General features: G+C 34.7%; 2 long non-coding RNA genes across 2 annotated transcripts in view; both read right to left on the bottom strand.

Moving 5' to 3' along the window:
* The window catches only part of LOC125657962 (uncharacterized), a 78,197-nt gene that overhangs the window by 37,082 nt on the left and 20,089 nt on the right, over positions 1–21,026 (bottom strand). The window lies entirely within an intron of this gene.
* On the bottom strand, positions 8,706–15,450 carry LOC130049541 (uncharacterized). Its single transcript, XR_008798086.1, has 3 exons — positions 15,286–15,450; positions 13,865–13,922; positions 8,706–9,171 (listed from the first exon to the last, which is right to left on the bottom strand). It is a non-coding gene; the product is annotated as an uncharacterized LOC130049541 (long non-coding RNA).

Here is a 21,026-nt window from a genome sequence, read left to right as displayed (position 1 = left end):
AACTATACGCTGATACAGGTCCTCTGGACGTTCATCTGATTGGCGTTTTATGCATGCGAAATCCAGAAAATGTGCACCTGAAGTTTGAAAACCATAATGAAGGCGGATCGCCTGCCATATGCTGTCTATTGAAGTTGAGTTTTTGACAATGGTATTACGCGATATTATGGGTGCATAATTAGCAATTTGACCAAGTAGCATTTCAAGCATGTTAACTTTTTGTTCCTTTGTACGACGACGAGCCTCTGGTACACTTTCATCATCATCAACAAATCCACGATGGGGTGATTCTTTTGTTTTCCTATCCCATTTTTCACCACTCACCAGAAAAGGGGCAAAGTTGTTGTCTAATGATAGAGTATATACTAGATTTTGTCGCCAAATTTCAAATGAAGTTAATGTCTCATTTTTTGTGAGGCTCCATTGTTTGGGAGCACGAACAGTTGCCATTGTGCAGTTAACTATGTGGTGTGTATTAGTTTAATTTAGACGGGTCCACAGTAACTATTTTGGTCACGAATCGCAACACTCAGACCGACTTGCCTCTGACTAAATATGGTACGACAGAGTAAAGATATGTCATGGAATTATTTTTCTTTTGACAAATATCTGTGTTCATTACCCACGGGGACGTTGATTCTTTTAACCGCTGCCACCACGTCAGAAGGATGCGATACCCAATCGAAACACAAACACCACAAACACAATGCTGTGTCGTATAACTTGTAATAGACGAATGAATAATAAACAAAAAAACAACTCGTACAATAAACAATTCGTACTATGGTAATGGCGCTGAATAAATTTTCATCCGACGCAGTGTGCTGACATTATAATAGCGAGCGCAGCGAGCCAGCGCGAAGCACTGACTCGTACTGCGAGCTCTAATGACTAGAGCGCGGGAAATAATCCGAGCTAAATCTAAACCTCTAACAAGGAAAGTTTTTTGACGCCAATCCCAGAAGTCCCTTGTCAAAAATGGCTGAGATCTCGCAAAGTCACACCTTCGAATATGACTGTGAACTTACGTGGATTATCATCCTAATTGTGTGGCCTCCTAGCTCCAAAATTCAGTGCACCATTAGGCGAAATCTTTAACGAAGTGCAATGTTTATGAAAGACAGGCTAAGCTCTGATGTGTGACGTCATGGCTACGTTTTTACATACGTCATAATAAGACTGACAGTGGCGGATCTAAATACGTACTTGTTATTAGTCATACTACCGGGACAATATTGAATATACAGTCATGGGACATAATTATTCGCCACCCCGTGCGCAAATGGCGTTGTATTTGCGATTAGAAACCGAAAATAGACCCCCGCGCTATAAATAGACAACAAATTTCCCCTTCATATTTTTACAACAGGGTCAAGCTACTAAAATTGATGACGTGTACATATACATTTTTTCGTCTGCTATGATCATAGTCTTAGTAAACATTGTTGATTGAAATGGGTCGTAAAGGGAAAGAGCTGAGCATTGAAGTCAGAAATATCATAATAAATTCACACAAAGTGAACGGAAATGTTTCTAACTTATCAAGGACTTTAGGAATACCCAGATCTACCGTGCGAAGTGTTATTAAGAAATTCAAACAGCATTCTGATGTGAAAAATCGCTGTATTTTAGATCAAGTGTGTGCTGTAATGTGTATTTGTGTGGAGGCACTACTAAAGAGGAAGTTGTGTACTTATTTGTGCATTTGTAATCATTCTTCCCTTGACAGAAAAGATGAATTTCCACTAAAAGTTACTCAAATGAGCAACAAATGCTATTCAAGACAAAGAAATTTCAGCTCTCTTTTTTATCGTGAGACAGGGGACACTATAAATTGCTCGGCTCTAAGTCATTCTTAGAGCTTGTTCTGCGTATGATCAGTTTTTTAATCGAGGCAGGCTACTGACAAACAAGTACAGGGGTTTCAACAGTCAGCCTTTCGCAAATTCTATGGTCGTTATAACAGTCTAGATGGCAAATACAACCCATCATCGAGTTAACTGCCGTCTGGCGTGTTTCATACCAATTGTTAGGCAGCTCTTGGCACATTGATTTTGACTACGGATAACTCCGTTTACGCGATCAAGATATAGGACTCACGGCGAGTGTGTCCGGTCGACAGGAGATGCTTACTCCTTGTAGGCACCTGATCCCACCTCTTGTATATCCAGGAGTCTTATTTCAACTTCAGAATACTTGTGTGTGGAATCAGAGTGATGTTTAACAAAATAATTTTTGGATGACTGATCACTAGATATGAATTATATTTCCGTTTTCCATTTTTGTTGAAGAAGCAACTGTCTATAATGTCAAAAAGTCTCGTCTTTAATTCATCGTGAGGATTTCTGTATAACCCCATTCTGTCAATATTTAACATTTGATATATCAGTCAATGGGACGACTGAATATTAACTATCGTATCTATATTGGATTGAAAAACTTCACAAAAATTCTTACAAAGAAAGGCGCGTGTACATTGCAGGATTCAGTAAATACAGTATCCTAGCAAGCTCCTATGTTTATTCCTCACAAAACTGTTGTAATGGAAATCTTCAGATGCATTGTGACATATATGCGAGAAATGGCATAAATCAAATCTGGATTCTCAAAAAACCTAAAACGTGTCAATAAATCTGATATCACAGAACGTTTTCAAAATCAACTGTTTCAACATGCACGGCTTCTCAACAAGGTCTTTCCTCACGATGAATTAGAGACCAGACTTTGACATTAAAGACAACTGCTTCTTAAATAAAAACGGAAATCTGAAATATTCATATATTGTGATCAGTCATCTGAAAAATTACATTGGTAAAGATCAACCGGATTATTAGCACGGGTACACTAAAGTTGATATTTAGAATATGTTGTTAGAGTTCCTCATTTATATGGTTTTTTAAGATCAGGTCTTCCAACACTGTTGGAATTCCCTTTGGAGAAAATCATGTTACTTTATTTGCTGACTGTTTATGAATTCTTATGAGACAGAATTTATTCAAAAGATTCTTTACGGAGAATGAATTTCTTGCTTTGCCTTCAACTCGATATATAGATACATGGGCGATATTTTATCTATTAACATTATTCACTTTCATTCATAGGTCGATTCAATAAACGCCACAGAGTCCTCCACAACTGCTTCATACGTCTATGTTCACTAAAACATCCAAATATGAAGCAGTTGTGGAGGCCTCTGTGGCGTTTATTGAATCGACCTGATATGATTTCGAATGTTATCTGACGTGTGTCATACCTTTTTTAAAATGTTCTTGATTACGGATTACTCTGTTTACCCGATCAAGATAGATAGCTCACGGCGGGTGTGAACGGTGAGTAGGGAATGTCAACTCCTAAGCTTCTTATCCCAACTTTGTTTCCAATGTTTCCAGGGGTCCGTGTTTACCCTATTCTCACTTTTGCTTTCTTAATGGGAATTATGAGATCACTGTTATCACCTTTTTCAAAATCACAATTTTCAAGTAATCTCCCCCTTGGAATAGGGTACGATTCTTCCATAGACATAAATCCTTTCACCCAAACATACTCTCGTCTCAAGTTCTTTTGAATTTGGATTACTAGTTATGAAGATTTATACATTTACAACGCGGCATTCAAATACAATTATAATTATTCATTGCTGAAAGATACCTAGGAAAATACAGTTAATTTTATCTAACATGAACTTTATTTTAAATAATTTCATGCCTTTGATTTTTTCATCGGCGAATTTGTATCACGGGTTTTATTTTTAATTTGGAAAAAATATTATTGTATGCATCATCGTATTGTTTTATGCATTTCTTGAGACTTAAATAATGGTTAAATGCTTTCCAAATACCGGTATCCTCAAAAACAAAGTTCATTAATTGTTATACCAGAAGTTCAAGATCAAGAAACAATGAAAATTACATGTATTATTGTAGAAACTTTCTCTATGGTGTTCCTTACATTTTATTTTAGATGCTTTATGAGAGTTATCAATATAAAAAGGTAAATAGTCCTATAAACCATGTTATTTGTCTGAAGATAACGCCAACAAAACTTCTAACGTCTTTAACTTCTCTTTAGTATTTAAATTCATTTTTAAAATGAGATTTTTAAATATAGATTTTCATAATCATGAAAAAGTGGAGTGATCTGTGTTTAATACCATGATTTAATAAGAATACAACATCGAGGACAGGACAAAGACGGACCCCAGTCAGAGGTGGGATCAAGTGTGTAGGTAGGATTAGGTGTCTAGGTGATCCAATATTGACCATCTGTTAACTTACAGGTAACCGTGGACTTATCGATCACTATAGATATCTATAAGTTGTCTTATTATTCAAAACGATTGTCGTTATTCTAGATTTACTGTCATCGCTGACACAATATGTGGACATTAATATGGACCTTTTATTCCAAACGATTGTCATTATTCTAAAGTAACAACGGTATCACCAACACAAAATATATACACTTATATGGACCTTTTATTCAAAACGATTGTCATTAACAATATCTATCACCAACACAAAATGTCTTTTCAAGGCTAAAGACGCCATTTGTCTCACATCACTCCTTTTGAATCTATCGTGCACAAGAATGAGTTTTTATACATTGTACCATACTCATAACGTTACACTTTCTTTACAATGAGACAACGCGAACATTACACACGTATCCACTGTATGGTTGAAATATGATACAAATGCATGTTTCAATATTCCTTTAAAATACATTAGTATGATAAATAATATTTGTTTCTTTCCTAACATGGTAACAAATTCATGGTATAATTAATCTTTTGGGTGTCATTTGGACTATTTTAATAGAGACATGATATGAAGTACAATTTTATGAGAGTTTTCATGTTTAGGCAACCCAACGGTTTTACGGGATCGGGCATTTAATCAGTTCAGAATAGCACATTCTGTGTAGAAGGATGAAGATCAGATGGTTTAGTATTAGTGTAGAGATACGCGAAATGTCACCTCCATTGAATTTCTACATATTAAAACTTAAGGTTGAAGATCACGTGAATTATTCATAACGGCGATGTTTTTTTGTTCAGTTACATTCATGAAAGGCGAAGGTAACGAACAATGAATAGTGATCGATCTCATAGCTCCAGTAAAAATACACCCTTGGAAATACCAGAGGTGAGATAAAGTGCCTAGGAGAAGTAAGCATCCCCTGTAGACAGGTCACACCCGTCGTCAGTCATATGTCTTGATAAAGTGAACGGAGTAATCTGTAATTAGAATCAGTGTGTTGAGAACGGCGTACCGATCGGTATGAAACTGCTTCATACTTCGATATTTTATTGAAAATAAATATTATCGGCAAACTAACAACTCAACTTTATGACAAAAGGGGTCATTTCAGCTTCTCCATCGTCAACTTCTTATATTCATTAGCAATTATCCATTATCACCTGTATATGGTGTTTATATCTCTCAACTGATTCGATACGCAAGGGAATGTTCTGTGTATGATTCATTTCGAAATCGAGCAAACCAATGATAAACAGGATATTCTACAGTCTTGTTTAAAGTCAGCCTTTCGCAAATTCTATTGTCGTTATAACGATCTAGTTTGCCAATACAACCTGTCATTGTGTCAAATGCTGTCTGGCGTGTTTCGTACCAAATGTTAGGCTATTCTTGGCACATTAATTTTGACTACGGATTACTCTGTTTACCTGACCATGATGTATAGGGCTCAAAGCTGGTGTGATCGACAGAGGGTGCTTACTTGTCCTAGGCACCCGATACCACCTCTGGTATATCCATGGGTCCATCTCTCTATTTTGTATTTCTTATAAGAGTTATGAGATTATTATGTTCACCTTTTCATCTAAGAGTTCGGGCGTTGTCTAGAGTTTTTATCAACTTTTTCAATTTTTTTTTTTTTCAATTTTTACCACCACTTGTGAAAGTCGGGTAATACTGTCGAAAAACATAACGGAATCTGATTCATAAGTTAACTCTCTCTCCTTTGATTAATCGCATAACATTTTCATCAAATTCTTTTAAGGTTTAGTGTGTTTCCATGTAGATAATTTTGTTCCAATTGTAAAATATCGACATGTCATTCTATTACTGTTATTCAGTTAGGAAATAATTATACTATTTTCAGTGAGAGACCAACCGAAGGGATCTAAAGAATCTTAAACCTAGTCATTGACCCTGAAACTCTTCTGTGTCTTTTTAAGTCTGCATCTTTTACATTCGTATGTTTAGAGATATGAGACTACTTGCATTAAGCCCCCCCCCACACACACACACAACTTGTTACGGGGGGGGGGGGGTATAACAAAGCCTGCGCACATTCGCCTGTCACTGATCACATTTGAAGTTTAAGTGTAACGAGGGCTGACTAATCACAGTAATGCTCCACTGAACATTAGCGATATAAACAGAAACAATATCCTAGAATCTGAAGGAAACTGCAATAGAGCGTGCCTGTACCAACACCCACACGCACATTCACATGTCGCGGTTCAAAATCACAGTTTGTATTTACCGTAAGTTCAATGAACACAAATAAATATGCACAAGCTATAAATCCTTGAATAATATTCCGAAGGAATCTAAGAAATTTGTTTAGTCACAGAAGAACTTCAAACTGATGAAGTGATGATATACAGCTTAATACTGATTGGTCCATTTGATCACGTGATGCACTAGATCTGCCAGATTCTAAATATAGACCCGATAGCTACGATACAGAATCAACTTATATAAACTATATTTAATTAATAACTTAAATAACAATTACAATCAATGAACTATTGCGAATGCGATGCCATTCCCGTACTCGTATACTATGACGTGGGATTAGAAAAAAAAGAAAGATACTTTTTATATGAGGACGCCGTTTTCAGCGTAGAAGTTTTATTTTTTAATTTTGATACACATTGATAAATTATTTACCATTTGTTTGTGCAGATTATGGTCTTTTAACCCAGTTAAGTTTGGCGTGTTTCTACCAATAACGTACCTTGTTCTTTGAAAAGATATGAACTGTTTAAAGTTCAGATTGTACAACTTTGTTAATAATTTGATGTTTATGGTACTTAATTGAATAGCAATTCCAGAATTGAACTATCAAATTTTTTTCAGCTATTTTTATATTCTTTGCGATATGACACCAATGTGTCGTTCCATGGCTGTTCCGTTAATCGCTACTTACCCAAAAGATTTGAATATACATGTAGTTGACAAACGCTTGCATAAAAAGTTTTTAAAATGTAAATACATGTGTATAAGCAATAAATTATTAGTCATTGAAAGGTTATTATTTATTGTTTTATCAAAATTTGTTCGCACATACCGTTGTCGTTATGAGACTACATCTTTCAAAATATCATAATTTATGGCTTAACTTATTCATTCTTTATTTCCTCCCATGGGAGATTACATGAACAATAAATAAATGAAATTGTTAGAAAATGACACAAGTAAATAGGAAAATACATATTGTAATTAGAAATGAACAAAGAAAAAAGAAATAGGAGGCAACGTATATACATCAATTACAAGAGAAGATAACATGGTTGCTGACAAGAGCGTTGTACAGTTGATATGTAACTAATCAGAATTAAACATCGGAAAAAAGACGTAGTTTACTATGGTCATATGTGAAGTAAATTTCTGTTGTACCATGCTGCAACATTCCTTAGAAAGCGAACGTTAAAAATATGCAAGCTGGATCCGTCATAACGAGAGATAGTGTTTGTGAGTGTTCTAGCACCTAACAGAAAAAGATATATAGGTCCTGAGGACAGAGACCGCAAAGTTCGGCACTAAGTAGAATATCGTGGTCAATCACCGTATCCCACCAAGCATCTCGGGTAGCGACTGTTCCTAAACAAGTGGTTGAGATGGGCTCAAAAATGTTTGTGAAATTGTTATGAGACAAGATTTCGAAGGGAGAGTAAGGAAAGGTCCATGGTTTGGTACATGTAACAAATTTACAAATTTCTATGTCATGAACACTAAAAGGAATTTTCAAAATAGCTTGCGGAGATCTTCCTCCTGTAATGGTATTGAATTGGAGGAAGGAAGTATCTGAGAGCATCCTTTGACGTCTATCTAAGTGCAGATGAAAATCTGTGATTGCTGCTTTGACACTTCTTTTCCAAAGGCACATTGGAGGAAAGTAACTATCTTATAGATACAGTAACAGGTGCTGATGAAGAGTAAAGCGATAACATCAATACTATAATGCATAGCCTAACTCAATAGTGACGTCACATCTGTTTATAAATAATGATGGCCATAAACTCTATGTCTGCAACCGAAAATTAATTTTGAATTATAGGTGCAAAAATTTGGAACTCGCAAGCTGGGCCTGCTTTACCGCACAAATATCTCGTGCGGGCATATTTCCTGATATTGCTTATAGGAGTTATGAAATTGATCACTGTTCGTTATCTTCACCTTTCATTCAGTAAATGAGCTATAAATATCATTCTAAATTATCAATTCAGCTTCAGTGTATTTAATCTTAATAATAAAACGAAACTACCGCGCAAACACTTCGATCATTATCTTTAAGTATTATTTTAGAATGAGAATGGCTGTTTTATTTGGATGCGATGTCCTGTGGCACGATAGAGAACCCTCACTGCTACGACCTTGAGCGCCAAATGGCGTCTCAATTTGAGTGAATGATATTCCACTTTAAAGCAAACCAAAAAAAAAAACATCATGGGAGAGGTTTAGAAACAAGTTTTAATGAATAACTAAAAATATTTCCTCTGTTGTAAATCCTCTAAATGTTTTAGAAAATGGAGGGCGAGATTTTTCATCATCAGTGTAACTACTGTCAGTAATGGAGGTGAAAAATGCAGGACAAAGAGAGAGTACTATACAATTTAGTATAACACATCGCTTGTATTTCACTTGTCTGTCCAATCTGTTTCCTGAACAATTTAAAACTCCATGCAGCATCACATCAATTTCATGATTCCGTAAAATCCCAAACCTAGGAATGTTAACAACGCATTTCCGGTTATTCCTGTAACACCATTATTTCCACCTGGTGCATTAGATGGTGCATTAGCTGGTGCATTAGTTGGAGTACCTGCTGCAGGAGCATTTGTTACTGGACCACCTGGTACTGGATTACCTGGTTGAGTTGTAGTAGTGGTGATCGTCGAGGTAGTCGCAGCGGTAGTTTCTTAAAGAAAAAAATACAAATGTATAAAGAGAACAGCTGACTGACATTTAAAAAAAATACTCATTGAGTTGCAGCAAAATGAAGATTGACAAGAAAATTCGGATGCAAAAAATATCCGCCGCTAAAATTTTAAGCATGCTGAACAATTTCCAAGGAAATGCAGAGGTATCTTTTATTTAACAAGAGGTCCATGAGCCTGATTATGCACATGTTTAGGTCTTTAGAAAGCATTGTATTATATTTATATTGATAATTCACAATTCTTTTACAGGAGAGAAAGGTATCACATCATAGCGTGCGTGTGTGTGCAACTGTAGCATATCTTCAAACCAAAATAACGTTTCTTTATACAATTTCATTTAAATGATTAATGCCTGGAAAGTCATAACGAGTTCCTTTAATACATTATACATTGCCATTCTAGAGTAGTACTTCATTAATGATATTTTATTAATAATGAATAAAAATGAAACGTTTTGATTAATCTTTTATTCAGAACTTTTTAGCATGTTATTAATAAGGAATTATTTTACCAAATCAAAAAATTCTCATTTTTCTCATACATAATTTCCAACACAATCATAAATAGATTCTGCCGCCAATAATAATGTGAAAATGAGTATTAAAGGAAGTGAACATGAAAAAAATATTTGTTGCATAATAAACTTAAAAGACCTGCTGAAACTAAATAGTGTGGCCTGAATCTAATTTGCTTGTTTCTATTACGATATTTGCTCATTTAAACACTCTAAGTTAAAGGTTTATGGAGGGCATCCATTACTTCCCAGTATGCATCTGTGCTCTGACGTAGGTGAGACACATTGCTGTTGTTGACTGGGTCACTATTATACAGCAGAAATTTATGGATTCATATCAGAATTGATGGATAAGGTTTTGGGGCAAAAAGAATTGAAATGAAATCTAATTACAATGCATTAAGAAAAAGAAGAAAACACTCCCACAAAATATCTCCAGCTCCTCCAACTTCTGAACTTACTCAGAAGCACTAGTACTGTTATTAGCTCTTCTGAGCCAAAGGCTCAAAGAGCTAATGCTATGGCCATTTGTGCGGTGTGCGGTGTGCGTAAACTTTTTAGAAAAAGGGCTATAACTCAAGAACCCCTTGGCCAATTTTTTTCAAATTTGGTACAGGGTATCATTGGCCCAAGGGCTTTCATACATACTAAATAAAGGGATGTGACCCTTTAACAAGGGGAGATAATCAGGAAAATACAAACAAAAGTAGTGGTTGCTAAAAAAATCTTCTTCTCAAGAACCACAGGGCAGATTATCACCAAACTTACACATAAGGATGAGAATATGTTGTAGATTAAAAATTGTTCAAGGCATTACCCTGGGGCAAAGGGCATGGTCTCAAGGTCACTTCAAAGTTGACCTAAATTTAAAAAAATTTTAAATTCCTTAAATCTTAGATATTTTAGTCATTATAAGGACTAGGATCATCAAATTTTGACAGTTGATGCATCTTAGGACCTTGTGTCAAGTTGTCTCAAAAGTAGGTCACGGTGACCTACTTTTTGAATTTTGCAGGTATTTATTTTAAAATTAATTTTGATGCATATCTTGGACACTTTGAAGCCTATGATCATCAAAACTTGTCAGTTGGTGGATCATGGGACCTTGAAATGCGTCAACTGAAAAATAGGTCACCGTGACCTACTTTCTGAATTTTATGGCTTATCATTTATAGATATATTTTAAGTTGTTATTTCAAATACCGAGAGGTTTAGAATCATCAAATCTTGTAAGTTGATGCATCTTGAGGCCTTGAAACATATTTATAAAAAAGTATGTCACAGTGACCTACTTTTTGAATTTTGCAGATATTCAAATTTCACATTTTCAATTTTAGATGCATATTTTGGGCACTGTAAAACCTAGGATCATCAAACTTTGTCAATTGATGCATCTTCAGTCTTCGGTTTGTGTCGACCAAAAAGTAGGTCACCGTGACCTACTTTTGGTATTTGACAGCTAAATTACTATATTTCAGACACTATTTGACCTACAATCATCAAACTTTGTCAGTTGATGCATCTTGAGTCTTCGGAGTGTATCGACCAAAAAGTAGGTCACTGTGACCTACTTTTGGCATTTGACAGTTATATTTATATATTTCAGTCACTAATTGACCTACAATCATCAAACTTTGACAGTTGATGCATCTTGAGTCAATGGAGTGTGTCGACCAAAAAGTAGGTCACCTTGACCTACTTTTGGAAATTGACGGTTATATTTATATATTTTAAATACTATTTGACCTACAGTCATCAAACTTTGTCAGTTGATGGGTCTTGCATGTTCGAAGGGTTTCGACCAAAAAGTAGGTCAACTTGACCTACTTTTGGAATTGGACGGCTATATTTATATATTTCAGATACTATTCGATCTACAGTCATCAAACTTTGTCAGTTGATGCGTCTTGCATGTTCAAAGGGTGTTGACCAAAAAGTAGGTCACCTTGACCTACTTTTGGAATTGGACGGCTATATTTATATATTTCAGATACTATTTGACCTACAGTCATCAAACTTTGTCAGTTGATGGGTCTTGCATGTTCGGAGTTCGCTGACCAGAAAGTAGGTCACCATGACCTACGATTGGAATTTGATAGCTATATTTCAATATTCAGATACTAATTGGCTTAAAATCATCAAACTTTGTCAGTTGATATTTCTTGGGTTCTCAAAATGTGTAAACCAAAAAGTAGGTCACATTGACCTACTTTTTTTGAATTCTTAGGATTTAACTAAAGATTTAAAATACTAAGAGGCTAAGAATAGAAATGGTGGGGTTGTACAATTTATCAGAAGAGCGATTCTAGGCCCTTGGGCCTCTTGTATTTCAAGATTCCAAATCAATTAATTTTATTAAATTTTAAAATATTTGGATATAATTGAGGTGACTGTCATAAAAGTACTGCAATATAGGCATATAATTTATATATTTTATAATAATTGATGTACATGGACCACAGATAAATTTCGGATATGCAATTTACAGTTATATTATTTATTTACACTAATAAAAATTACATATTCAGAATCTGTATCAAAGTCTGAGGTGTCAAGAAATCCTTTATAATTGCAGTGCTCTTTAGGAAATGCTCCCTTAATTTATGTCACAACAAATGAGGGTAAAACTACTCTGATCCCCCCCAAGAGGCTGACAGCGTCTGACCTAGTTGATAAACTGTCTGTAGGCCATAAATCTTTATAGCATGCCTGCAACAGAATTGTTACTGTATTCTACCATGTGTGTGTGTAATTGGAAATATTTACACACAAATGCCATGTTATGTTTAGATTTTTTAAAATACATATGTGAATACAGAAGGTATTTTTCATTTTCGTGTTTTTCTTACTTGTTTAACAAGTTAATTCCAAGTCCCCTGAGACCCTTCCTCTCTGGATACATAAATCCATGGATAAATGTAAGCTGTATCAATTATAACAGGACTTAGACACACCATGTCAAAATATGGGTGTAGAGAACCGCACTTTATGTGTATATCCATGTAATCTGACACAAAATGTTCAAACTCATGACAACAAATTAAGACACCCCTTGAATGTACATAATTAAAATCAATTGCTGGTAAAGAAGAATTATTCTGAGAAGCAATTTCTTCCTCTGTAACATCAGGTTCAAACTGATATCCCATATTTAATTCACTTTCTGCTGATGACAATTTAACGTTGATGTTTACAATTTGCCAAAAATACACAATGTGTCCTACTGACATCAGCATCAGTGCTGCCTCTAGTGGATGCTAAGAGATAACCCAGCACGGAGATGATAATTTTTTCAACATGGCAGCTCCCAAGGATTGAAAAAATTAGTTAATCTTTATGAAATATCTCCCTACTAAAGAAAGCTTCATTTTAATGATTTTCAGAATTCATTATATACATCAAAATGACAAATTTAAACCCTTTGTCACATTTTCATGTTCACTTCCTTTAAAGATATATATTTCTAAACATGTGGGGTTCTATTACGTGCATTTGAGGTATGAAGATACTTAAAAATTCATATTATCTACATACTGCAATAAGAACACAGCAATTTTTCTCCTCTCAACCACGAGTAAAGGTATTAACACAAAAAATACACATGCTTAATATAAACACCGTACTTCTTACGATTTCAAAGATATGGCTTTTTTCGAATTTTCTAAAGTAGGTCAAAGGTCAATGTTAAGGTCACAAGGTCTACACAGATCTGGTTTCGTTGGAAAGGTGTTCTTACAAGAAATGCACATGCTAAATATAAAAGCAATACCTCTTAAGATTTGAAAGATATGGCGCATATTCGAATTTCCTAGAAGTAGGTTAAAGGTCAATATAAAGGTCATTAGATCAACGATTCTAGTGTCATTAAAAAAGTAGTGCCAAAAGAAATACACATACCGAATATGAAAGCTTTATCTTTTATGGTGTAAAATATATGACCAAGCTTTTTTTGCAACAGACAGACCGACGGACAGATCAAAAACTATTTGCCTCTGAATCTTCGATTCCGGGAGAATAAAAACAGACTAAAAGGAATCTCATTGTTCTTCAGTAATGAAAACGGGCGATTTGTAGATGAGAAATATTGTAGGGTCCCATTGTAGAATATATGAAATCAAAATGGATGAGACATTCTAGACAAATATAAGGAAACATACCCTCGTCTACCAGCATCAATGCTACCAAGAAAACTGCAAAAACCATGACCCCCTTCATCTGAAAATATGAAAATGAAAACACTATTTTCACGATAATCATTTTGTGTCACAAACATATTTATGTACTGTAGTTTAGATGCACCAAAGTATTCCAATACAAAGAAAGAATGTTGTTTTGTTTTGTTTGCATATCCTTTTACGTCGAATTCGAGAATTTTTCTCTCATGTAAATACGTCACAAGCAGTATGTAAAATGCTACAAAGTTTAACCTATCGATGGCACTCTAGATCGTATCAGTATGGGTTCATTATCGTGTCATAACCTACATTGACACTAGCTCTCTCATTTTAAGGCAATTTCCGAATGACCCGTAACTCTTACTTCTTAAAGCCGGATTCTTGAGAAAGGAACCGTCACTATCCCTTTTCGGTTTGACGCGGCACCGAGAATTGAACCCAGGACCCTCTGCTCCTAAGCGACTACCTTAAGACCGGCGAACATAAAGTGGCAAGAAATGAAATATAAAACATTCGTGAAGTTTATCTGTTTTAAAACAGATAAACTTCATGAATGTTTTATATTTCATTTCTTGCCAGTTTATATATACAATATGCACAAATAATTTAACACAGTCTTGTTCATAATGATGAAAGTCCTGCAAGTAATTCTAAAACTGCAATTAACTTTTTTGCGATACCAATATAGGATGCGTAAACATGCATGGAAGATGGGGACAACTTTTTTCGTAAATCGAGTTCTATATACATGCACATATACAGTATTTTCTTGAAATGTTAACCGTACAAATTGCTTTAATGAGTATACGGATCACATGCGTGATTGAATTGAATTCTAAAAAGTTGATCGTAAATAAATATTTTGCGCCAGACGCGGAAGCTACATGTTGATTGAAATCAAGAACTGCGGTTTTCGCAGGCCTATTAACCGCTTACTGTTCTGTGATCAGCTTGATTGATTATAAAAATTGAACTAATAATCTTGGTTTTAATCTTTTGTAGACCTCATATTTTCGTTTTGAATACGTTATATCAAATGTTTAACATTATAATTCATTAATACAACAAGACTAAAACTAAGTGGATTGAAAATCAACTTGCAAATTGAAATTTCAATCCAATGTTTTCAAGAGAATCCATGCTAAAAATGTTCCAACCCGTGCGAGGCGATGAGCTTAGATCTTTTCAATCCTGAATGATGCAAAACTATTACACCATGTGTCACCTCTCCTAAGATTATTTCTATCTTATGCAGTAGTTATAAATAGTATTGAAGATATCAGATTTCTGGTTTTTCTTAAACTTTGAGAAATCTGTTGTATATATTCTTAGTGATAAAAAAGTCATAGCTAAAACTCCTATCCTAAATATGAGATGCGCTTCTCAGGTTTTTAATATCTTACCTTTGTTATCAGTTGTTAACAGGGCTATCATACCAAATTTGTGATGTTTTATATGCTAGCGAGAAAATCCCCTACTTGTTAGCCCGGTCAATCATTGGTGAATCAAACTTAGGTTCTTCCCTTTTCTGCATACATTTCTGGTTTAAAAAAAAAGAAAAACTATCATGCTGCGATATGTTCGCTAAAATGCTTTACACCCTGATTTCATTTATTATTCCCTGGTTTGTGGCAATTTCACATTCTACAGTCCTTTTTGCCAAATTGTTTTCTTTTTGGATAAATTTTAAATAAATCTGCAGATCATAATATAATTATACTAGATTAACACATTTGAGATAGACAAGATATGTTATCAGAAATGAGTAGTTAAACGGCTTGGTGTAAAATGTGGAGGATGGAGGCTCCAAAATGGAGTGTCAAAGAGTGCATTAATGATTAAACCGGAAGTAAGACAGTCTAGCGAAATTCTTAGACACTTGGAGGTGTAAAAACATCTTTTTCTTCGAATGAACGGCATTGGAACGAAACGAAACCCTACAGATATTGAAAGTAAGGCATATGTGAACGATTCATCGCGTCAGGCCGTTTGAGAAATGTCCACAATAACCCAAACCCGAATTTGCCTCAAAAAGAGTGTCCTACCCTACCTTTTTTATACATGCACATACTATATATTTACATTAACTTCCAGTGACCGTGATTCATAGGCTTGCTATGACGTCACGGCCTACTGCACTTCGTTACGATATGCGGTGAAGTATGAAGCGCGAGCTCGAGGACTTACGTACTAAGGCTAGCAACTCAATCTACCCCTTTCCGTACCCCGTGACAGATATTTGTCGATTAAAGGTTATTTACACTGCTTACCAGCCAGTTTCTGGGCCCCATTCACTCCCAGTAATTCTTCTTTAATAATTGAAATCCTCTAATAACAGCTGTCTATCCGTTGTATATTTTTAATAATTTTTTTCTGTCCAGAGTCATCTCATTCAAATCTCTAATCACGGATATGATTACAGTGCAATATCCTTGACCCATGCGCCTATGATTATTCTAACAAGAAAAAAAGGAGACTAACTTTTTAAAAATTGTTAGAATATGTAAGGGATCAAAGGTACTGATTCAGTGCTATTTAAAAAATTGCAAAAAATCGATGGAATTCGGTCGGATTGAAAACATTTTTTAAATCTTTGGTTTCTTTCCCGCGCCTAAAAATAATAAGTGCTTAAATCAATTTCCTTTTAACATGTCCGGTAATGCAAACCACGATGACACCCCCCACCCCACCCCTCTCCCTCGTGATAACCAACCATGCCACTTGCTACATGTATTAACGACTGAAAAATCATTAATTAATTCTAGTTTTGTGAATCAATCTTAATTAATGTATCCTCACAATAACAGTGGAGAGGGGCTTGGATCAATTATGTTGCAATTTTATTCAATGATTATATGTGAATGCTTAAATATTTCATCATTGTGTTACAACTAGGATTATGTATAATATTATAAAATTGTTCTAGTTTTCTCTTTTGGAACATACCATTGCTACAAGGGGATTATCATATGAATTTCATTTTTTAAAAGATAGGTTCGCATATGTGTGTGTGTGTGGGTGTGGGGGGGGGGCATATACATGCTAATAGTTGAATTTATCGATTTATTTTTAAATTTCATTAGGAAAGTAGAGGCTGAGAGCATACAGCAGAACAGGTCATGCATCAAAGGTTAAGCCAGTCACAGTGTAGGCAGCAAAAATAAAATGTATATATAGCATAAAAATATTTCAATCACATTCATGTATACATGTTTTAATGCTTTTTGATATAAAACCCTGGGAGAAAATTCATGTAATGAGTATTAGACCTGATCAAAACATGAACATTACAAAATATGTACATACATGAAGCTGCGCTCTCCCAAACGGTAGCACCGTCAACATATTAACTTCATGTTTCACAATGCAATTTTTTTTTTACAAACGCTTTGTAGAACAATTGAATTCAACTACAATCAAGTATGAATTCAGAAAGAAAAATTTATTACGCAGATCACTACAACATATGGTGTTTGCACAAAATTGTCCATGTATTTAGTTTGTTTGGTTTTTAGTCGAATCTCCTTTTCAAAATTTGCATGATATCAAGTATGTTCTTCACAATGAATAGATATAGAAATCGGCAAAGCTTCAAAATAATACAGCCTATCTTATTTTCATGAAACAGTAGAAACTAAGTGATAACAAAGTCAATATCACACTTCCAGTTATCCCTGCAGTTCCATTCCCAGAACCTGATCCGCTCCCTCCAGAACTACTTCCTCCTGTACTACTCCCTGCTCCTGATGAACTTCCTCCTGCTCCTGGTGTACTAGCAGCACCAAGCCCTGTAAAGCAATGAATTAACTAGCGTTGAGAAAAACACATGGTACCGAAGCTCAGTGGCTCATGAACTTCCCTTATGAATATATTTCATAGATATTCAATAACTGGTGAGGGCGATTTTCAAATTACCCATAATAAATGTCAGCAACTGCACGTGCTTTTCCGTGTCGGTGAGTATCTGAAAACATTAGTTCGTCAGCGAAAGATTTTGGGACTTATTTCCCGTCGTGTCAAATTGCTGCTTTATTCTACAATTTGCTATTTGTGAATATATAGGACTGTTGGCAAAGGTGGGGATGATAAAACAAGATGTGGTTGTAAAACTCTGGTGCGTCCGTATGAAAGCAAAGGTAAACTCAAGGAATACACATGAGAAATATAACAGGCCTATCACTAACCATTCTAAAGTTATGACCTGGGTGAAACTTTTTCAAAACGTTGTCAAACTCCAAGGTTAATGACATAAGGTGAATATTTGGGTATCAAAATACGTCTTGTCACAACTAATAAGCATGTGAAATTTGAGAACCCTATCAATAAACATCCAAAACTTATGCCCAATGTTGGAGTTTTTTAAGAATACGTCAAACTCCAAGGTTAAGGTCACAAGATAAATTGTTTTGCTACCTGAAGAAACGACTTGTCACAAAAAATACGCATATGAATTATGAAAGCCCTATCACCATCCATTCAAAAGTTATGACCAAAGTTAATGTTTTTGCGGACAAACAAACAGACAGATAGACCGATTACGGGAGCATAAAAATCTCTCAATGTCATGACTTTGGTCTACAAAAGAGAGCTAATTAGATTGCACACACAACCATGAGATCATCATTGATCATATATATGTCCAAAAGAAATTCTGTAACGATATCAACGTCGTAGTGCAGATGACGTATCCGATTAACCAATTAAATTGCACCAAATAATTGGCGTTAAAATCTACATGTAGGGGTAATAAGGTAAATAGCAAATACCCTGGGGTATATTGAAGTGCGGGTATTATTCTTCCGATGCTGAATATTTTGTTTTATCTTCTTGATTTCAATTAGGCATCATTCAAACAGATGTATAAGGAATATTTACATACTGTGGAAAACATTAACATTAGTGAATTTCTTAATTTGTTTCCTAGAAATGAATATGTCAACACGGTAATTATATCGACAAAGACTAAATTTTGTAACGAGATAGGATTGTATAAGGTGTCTGAGTTAAGATGAGAAATTATGGTTAAGATTCTAGGGTTGTAGGATTAAGGGTCATTCCTAGAAAAAGGGCTAAGGTTAAGATGGATTGATCCTCTTGTGATTTATTAGTTGAAAGTGTAAAAACTGTATTGATTTCCACTCAATATAGCTAATAACCAAATAAAATGTGTATGGTGCCACATTTTTAAAGATGTCGGACATACAATAATAGAAGTATATGTTAACATCAGAAAATCACACATTTTCGTTATACAGAATATCGATAATAGATAAAAACTTGTTGAAATGACAAATTTTAAATGTCAACAGTCTAAAAAAAAAAACTAGTTAATAGAATTCCTCTGAATGATATATTTCTAATATGCGCAAATTTTAATTTAATAAAGATTTTTGCAAAATCCTATGATATCACATGTGGATCGATCAGCCTTAAAACATACAGTTACATTTTAGACACAATTTTAAGGTCTGTTTATAGTCAACGTAGATATTAGATTTATTACCAATTTGACACCGGCAATTCATTTTTTGTTGAAAATTAATGAACAAGATTGAATTTAAAGTAAATAAAAGCACAATTTATCATCTTGTGATATATCAATGCCGTAGTGGTACATCCCTCTTAAGACATGATATTCGTATATTCTTTTATTTTCCATATATAATTGATTAATTGAATATTGTTTAACGTCCCTCTCGAGAATTTTTCACTCATATGGAGACGTCACTACTGTCGGTGAAGGGCTGCACAATTTAGGCCTTTGCTCGGCGCTTACGGCCTTTAAGCAGGGAGGGTTCTTTATCGTACCACACCTGCTGTGACACAGGACCTCAGTTTTTACGGTCTCATCCGAAGGACTGCCCCATTTAGTCGCCTTTTACAACAGGCAAGGGAAACTTAGGATCCATGCTAACCCGGATCATACATATTGGAAATACGAGTATATTGCATATTATACATGTACTATCATTGCAGGAAGGTATTGTCCCTTAATATTTAGTATTGTGATACGTTCAACTTACGACTACATTGTTTATATATTCTTTGAGTTACTGTACAGTTTAAATTGCATAAAGAGCGCTTCTTACACTGATGCTTAAAACGTTATCCACATTAGATCGGTAAAGTTGGCTACTAGTAACTGGCTACTTAAAAAGAGAAAAGTTGGCTACTAGTAGCCAGCTACTTGAACAAGGAAAAGTTAGCTACTAGTAGCCAGTTACTAGTAGCCAGCTACTAAAAGTAAGAAACATTAGCTACTCGTAGCCAGCTACTACAAAATATAAAAGTTATAATTACTGATAGCCAGCTACCAGATAAAGGTTAATGAGTTTGAAAATTATTATCTATCAGATTTATTTCTAAAGAGGACGAGGAGTCATATTATATTTCATGCTCAATTATCCCCAATTACATAACGCTGCAATGCAAAATACGAATAAACTTTTTCAACTGAGTGTTTATTTTAAAAATGATACTGATTGAATTCAGACCTTCATTCATTTGATATACCATCCATTTTGAGATCATTGCTACTTTTACAATTTGATTCGAGTTACCCTGAAATTTCAACATAAGTGTGAATAATGTTGTAGATGTATATTCTTTTCAGTCTTATGTTAACACCCTGTTATGTCAGCTATGTCTATATTCTATTAGGAAATGTGAAAATAAATCGATTTTTAAAAAAATATTGTGATACATTAAAATACATATACAAAACTGCATCTTAAAAGTACATGTATAATTAATATTACTGGTTATAAAATTCTACTCCTTATTTAGTACAAGAATCCATTCTAATATAGGGCATTATCAAGGATATGTCCAGCTAGCGTGGGACCCAAATTATTTTATTTAGCATTTGAAATCAATATATCCTTTATTGTTTCTAGGTATTATGAATAAACACTATTAAATGTTTAAAATCAGATAAACACGCCGATGCCTCAGGGAGCGGCAAGCATGTACAGGTGATTCTCGATAACTTCAAGAGAGCTTTTTGAAAACTTTTGAGATCCAAGATAGAGAAAAATCCGGAAATTAAAGGTCTTACCTTTGTAGTTCAGATTTTATAGTAACCAGATTGCATCAGGGAAAAGAGTACCAATTCATTTCCCATAGACCTCAATATTAACCTTTG

This window comes from Ostrea edulis, chromosome 1 (genome assembly GCF_947568905.1).
Source record: "Ostrea edulis chromosome 1, xbOstEdul1.1, whole genome shotgun sequence".
Taxonomy (NCBI): domain Eukaryota; kingdom Metazoa; phylum Mollusca; class Bivalvia; order Ostreida; family Ostreidae; genus Ostrea; species Ostrea edulis.
Note: the sequence above shows the minus strand (reverse complement) of the source record. Positions and strands in the feature narration are given on the sequence as shown.